Consider the following 6,496-nt stretch of genomic DNA (forward strand, 5'->3'; position numbering starts at 1 on the left):
TTGTTAATTACAAAAGGAAAAAGAGCCCGGGAACGGAGGCTCACGTCTGTAATCCCAACACTTTGGGAGGCCGAGGAGGGCGGATCACCTTAGGTCAGGAGTTTGAGATCAGCCTGGCCGACATGGCAAAACCCCATCTCTACTACAATTACAAAAATTAGGCAGGCGTGGTAGCAGGCACCTGTAATCCCAGCTACTTGGGGGGCTGAGGCAGGAGAATCGCTTGAACCCAGGAGGTGGAGGTTGCAGTGAGCCAAGATTGTGCCACTGCACTCCAGCCTGGGTGACAGAGTGAGACTCATTCTCAAAAAAAAAAAAAATGCCCTTATTCTTAGCAGACATATTCTTAGCAGAAATTAGGGGTAAAGTGCTATGAAATCTGCAGTTAACTCTCAAATTGTACAGGGAGAAAATTTATTAAAGTTAAAAAACATGAATATTCATAGATATACATATATGTGGGGGCAGGTAGGGAGGGACGCACAGACAAAATATGGCAAAATGGTAACAACTGGTGATCACTGAACTATTCTTGCAACTCTGAAAAGTTTAAAAAATTTCAAAGGTATATTTTTTTGAACTGCTCAGGAGGTTTAAATTTTTGAGTTTTTAAAATAAGCAATGAATTGTGAGGAAGTCTGAGAAGCCACAGACTTAAGAGATAAGATGAAAAATAAGGAAAGTAGAATCACAGTAATAAGAGGAACAGAGTTTCAAAATGCTGTGATCAGTCAGTAGCTTCAATGCAAAAGAAAGTTAAATTAAGGACCAACTCAGTAAAGACAACTGGATTCAGCAACTGGTAAGTCAGTGATGACCTAGGGTACAGGAGCTTCATTGAAATAGTAGAGTTGGGCCACACGTGGCCCACACCGATAATCCAGCAGTTTGGGAGTCCGAGGTAGGTGGATCTCTTGAGGCCAGGAATTCAAGACCAGCCTGGCCAACATGGTGAAACCCCATCTCTACTAAAAATACAAAAATTAACCCGATACAGTGGCGCACCCCTGTAATCCCAGCTACTCAGGGGGCTGAGGCATGAGAACTGCTTGAACCTGGAAGGCGGAGGCTGCAGTGAGCCGAGATAGGGCCACTGCACTCCAGCCTGGGTGACAGGGGAAGACTCTGTCTAAAAAACAAAAAATAGGCCGGGTGTGCTGGCTCATGCCTGTAATCCCAGCACTTTGGGAGGCCGAGGCAGGCAGATCACGAGGTCAGGAGATCGAGACCATCCTGGCTAACATGGTGAAACCCCGTCTCTACTAAAAATACAAAAAATTAGCTGGGCGTGGTGGCAGGCACCTGTGGTCCCAGCTCCTCAGGAGGCTGAGACAGGAGAATGGCGTGAACCCGGGAGGTGGAGGTTGCAGTGAGCTGAGATTACGCCACTGCACTCCAGCCTGGGCGACAAAGTGAGACTCCCTCTCAAAAAAAAAAAAAAAAGAAGTAAACTGGGTATGTACCTTTAGAGGTGGTGTACATTTTCAGCATTATACGTGAATATAAATGAGTGGCAATAGTTACTTTGGTCCACAGATTTTTGGTATCTTAACTAGTTTTGGATCTCTTCCCCTAAAGGATTGCCTGTTGAACGTTGTTAGGAATATAAGTACTGAAGGCAAACTGCCTGGGTTTGAATTTTGTACTGTCCCTTGCACCCTGCCTGGCTTCAAATCCTAGCTCTGCTTATTAAGTTCTTTTAAGGGGATGACCTTTCAGCAAATGTCTTAGCTTCTGTTTTCCCAAGTAAATGGACACAATAGTTGCTACCTTGTGAAATATTCATGTAATTGACCAGTGTTTACCAAGTAGCATCGGTGTTTAGTTTCAGTCATTGCTGATTCTTCCGTTGGACTGTGAGGGGGTGTTGGGGTGGGGGATGGTGTGTGTGTGTAGCACTTAATTGCCTGCCGAAAGGAAAAGATACTTTTGATAACCGACAGGCAGCTTTTCTCTGCTTTTGTGTCAAAAGGGAAGAAGGGAGTTTGGAGAGGGAAACGAATTCTCTGTAACACTAAGCTCTCTTCCACAAAAACAGAGGTACATAGAATGTGTAATAATTTAAAGAATTTCTAGACTTCAACGATCTGATTTTTTTAAATTTATTTTTATTTTTTCAGGTTGAGACTGAGCTAAAGTTAATCTGTGGCAATGTTCTGGATCTACTGGACAAACACCTCATTCCAGCAGCTACCACTGGCAAGTCCAAGGTTTTCTATTATGAAATGTAGGTTCTATACTAAAAATTAACAAGTGTGCTTCAATAAATTTAAACATTCTCAGGAATAATTGGCTTTGTTTCTTTTTTTCTTAGACAGTTCATATTATTTTCCTTATTAAATATAACCAAAAATCCCACAGAAATTAACAGAGGAGCCTCTAAATATCAACAAAATTATCACTTGATGGACTGGAATTAAGCAAATGATTCTAAGAAATGGTACAAGTGTATTAATCATAAAATTTGTACATGAAACATTCAGCCATTCTAGACCATTTCTGTCTGTGCAGACTCATCTTTTCCTGTTCTTTGCAAAGCCCAGCTAGAGCAAGCAAGTTCCTCCCAATGGGTTTTTCCCATCTCTGGTTGCTTGGCTGGCTGGGCTTCCTCTACAAACCCCCTTCCTTTCCCCTAAGCAGGGCCCGGTGTCCCCATCCTGCGGGGTTGAGCTCATGAGGGGATCTGACCAGGAGTAGCTATTCCTGGTGCTACTGTCATTGTCCTGTTTCATGTGGGAACATGGCTGCTGGCTCTACAGAGATTTGGCAGGTAGCAAGGAGGTTTCTTTTCAAATCTTCCTTTGGAAGTCAGACTTGGTGAGGATCTTATGCCCACCTTTTCCTAGCTCTGTGGTGTCAGGCAAAGTCTCAGTTTCTGCAAATTGGGGTTAAGAATTCCTACCTCACAGCAAGCAGTCTTTTGATAAATAAATAAGATCTTAAGTGTAAATGATTCCACTAGAAATTGCACAATTCCTTTGGTCTTCATCCTGGAGGTCCACTGACAAGCCTCATGCAAACCTGTGGCCCTGTTCCTAAAGTGTTTTGATTCATACTTTCGAATGGCCTCAGGATGACCTTTTATAAAGTAAAAATGTGAGGCAGCCACATGATATCCACTGACCCAGTGAGGCTGTTTTACTGGATAGAAGAGGTTTGAGGAAGCACTTTGGGGGGCCGAGACAGGCAGATCACTTGAGGCCAGGAGCTGGAGACCCGCCTGGCCGACATGGAGAAACCCCATCTCTATTAAAAATACCAAAAAAATTACCTGGGCATGGTGGCACATGCCTGTAATCCCAGCTACTTGGGAGACTGAGGCACAAGAATCGCTTGAACCCGGGAGTCAGAGGTTGCAGTGAGCCAAGCCGAGATGGTGCCACTGCACTCCAGCCTGGGCAACAGAGTGAGACTCTGTCTCAGGGGAAAAAAAAAGGGTGGGGGGAGGGTTTGAAAAAATAGTAGCATGTAGTTATGTTTCTACAATATTTGCTATATATAAGGATTTACCAACCTCTTGCATTAGCTACTATCCCCTACAGCAGTTGCTGTAGGAAAAAAACATCAAGTTCTGAGCTCCTACTGTTTGCCAGGCATATTCTGAGATGATCACGTTTAAATCTCAGAGTTACCCTGCAGAGCAGTCAGGGTATCACTGCCTGACAGATGAAGAAGCTGAGGCTTACAGCAGTTCAATGACTTACCCCAGGCCACATAGATGATGAGTGGGAGAGCCCAGGTCTGTCTGTGAGGTATAATGAAATTAGCATAAACCCTCCACATTGGCGCCACTTGCATAAATTAACATATTCTCTCACAGAAAGTATTTTATTGGGCATAACATTTTATATCTTTTACCATTTAACATTAGTTGTGGATCTTCCCATGTCACATAAATATGCCTCATTCTTTTTGGATAATATGATTACTAATGAATGGATTTACTATCATTCGTTTAATCAATACTCCTTTTGATGGCCATTTTAATTGTGTATTTTTTCGTTTTGCACAGATTGATGTAATAAACATGATTTTATAGTAATATTTTTGCCTGTGAAAATGTTTACTGGACAATAAATTCCTAGGAGTAAAATAAGGTCAAAGATTATAAAGACAGTATTTATTTTCATAAACATTACCAAGTCAGCCACAAATGTTTAAATCACTAATGGTTTCAGATTATTGTATTTAATGAGTAAACACTTTCATAGGGTTTACTTTTATAAACACTTTTATTTGCCAGATATCACTCTAAGTGCTTTACAAAATTAACTTTTTCCGTTTTTAATATAACCCTGAGATGTATATTATGATTATCCCCATTCTACAGCTAAGAACACTGAGAGGTTAATTAACTTGCCACATATCTAGGAAATGACAAGGCTAATTGCACAGCCAGGCAGTCTGGCTCCTGAGTCCACATTTTAGACAACACTATACCTCCTGGTTCTTTTGAGGCATTACTACTGGAACTATCCTAATACCCATAAATAAACATTTCTTTTGGGGAGGGCCAAATAAAATTTTAAACAGAAAAGTTTTCACCAACTGTCAAGCTCATAAAGTTGTACATTATACACTTTTTTCATGATGCCCACAGATAATTTATTAGTGATATCATCTATTTTAAAAGACATATGTAAAACCCAACCCTTAAGAAAGGACTCCTATCACTGTTCCCCACAGGCACCCTCTTCAGTCTTACACCTTTCCACCCCCCAAAACAAATCATTCAGCATATTTATTTCATACTGTAATATAGGAAATAGCTTCTTTTTAGATTTTCTTATATTATTAACATTGATCATACAAACATGGAATAGAAATTCCTTATGTTTTATCTGGATTTAAGGTGCTACATAATGGAATATATTTATATCAAGCCATACACATTGGAGATAATGAAATCACTTGTGTTCTAGCTTAAACATTATGGGAATTTCAGAACTGCAACATAACAGATAATCCTCGGATGAAAACTAAATCTCTCCTCTGGTCAAGCATCTATGTGCATCAGTGAAGAGAAGACAGGGACTGTGGAAGGGAAAACAGTGAGTCGGGAAGGGCTGTGGCCACATCTGTTCCCTGGTAACTCAAGTAGTTAAATCCTGACCTCCTCTACCCCAGACTGTCCTGGGGAGTGGCCAACACTGGCCTTTCACAACTGTGTGTTACTAGAAATGCAACAGAAACCCAGCTGAATCCCCAGGGTTTCCCTTCTGCCCTTCTCAATGGAAAGATCTGTCCCAGGACCATTTATTCCAACATTTTCAATTATGAGAAATCTGGAAGGATAAAGTTATTTTCACATTCCTCAAGAAATACGTATTTATTCATACTCATTAGAGGAAAGTCAGAATGTACGGAAAACCAGGAAGATTTTTAAAAATCCATGATAACCACCATCAAAAGAACCACACTTAGTATGTTGGTCCACAGGTTTCCCAGCACCCTTTTCTGTTGGTGTATGCACAAAATGCACAATCACGTTCTGTCTACATTTTACTATTTGCTGTTTTTTGATTAACACTATATATTGAACAATTTTTAAACCTGCAACATATGTCGACAACATTATTTCAAAATAATATATTTAGAAATAAACACACACACAAACAGTTTGTCTTATATACAACATGTCTTATTTTCTAATTCTCCACTCTTGAAGATTTAGGTTTTTCTAACTTTTTCTTAATGTACTCACCAGGAGTCAGTAAACTTTTTTAATAAAAGGCCAAAGGGTTGATATTTTAAACTCTGCAGGCCATAGGTTTCTGGTGCAACACTCAACTCTGCTGTTGCAGGGAAAGAAGCCATACACAATTTGTAAATGAATGGGCATGACTGTGTTCTGGTAAACTTTACAAAAACAGGTGGTAGACTAGATGCAGCCTGCTCCTCTGGACATGGTTTGCCAGCCCCTGACATATACCACTACAGAGGATGCTGTTAGAATGAAATCTCTTTACACATCTCTGATCATCTCCTTAGGACTAATTGCTAGACATGACATCATGGTAGCTGTGGGTCAAAGGGCATGCATGCTCTGGGATGTACATTGCCAAATTGCTCATGATCAGCCTTTCTCATGTCAAAATGTTTTGTGACCACCAGAAGGCTGGTTCTGCTTTTTTTATCCATTGAATGAGGAATAGAAATGACATGGCATGTATGCAGGATATTTAATCATCATATAGATAATGCTTTGTGCACAAGTGTATTCTACATTCTTTTGCAATAAGTCTACATCTGCCAGAGTTGAAATAAAATAAAACGAAACGAACCTATTTAGGACCTTCTGTGTAGTAGGTCCCTTCATGTATGTTGTTGTCTTTATCAGAATTCTTATGACCTAGGCATTTAAGAACAATTTTTTTAAATACTTAGTTGACAAGGATTGTGTATATTTAATGCACACAATGTGATGATTTCATATATGTATATATTGTGTACTAATTATCACAATCAAATTTATTACATCCATTACCACCTATGC

The 6,496-nt window shown here is 40.1% G+C and overlaps 1 pseudogene; it reads left to right on the forward strand.

Moving 5' to 3' along the window:
* Window positions 1-2,289, forward strand: part of LOC129051358 (polycomb protein SUZ12-like) — a 46,839-nt pseudogene extending 44,550 nt beyond the window's left edge.
* The last annotated feature ends 4,207 nt before the right edge of the window (window positions 2,290-6,496 follow it).

Source organism: Pongo abelii, chromosome 19, assembly GCF_028885655.2.
Source record: "Pongo abelii isolate AG06213 chromosome 19, NHGRI_mPonAbe1-v2.0_pri, whole genome shotgun sequence".
NCBI lineage: Eukaryota > Metazoa > Chordata > Mammalia > Primates > Hominidae > Pongo > Pongo abelii.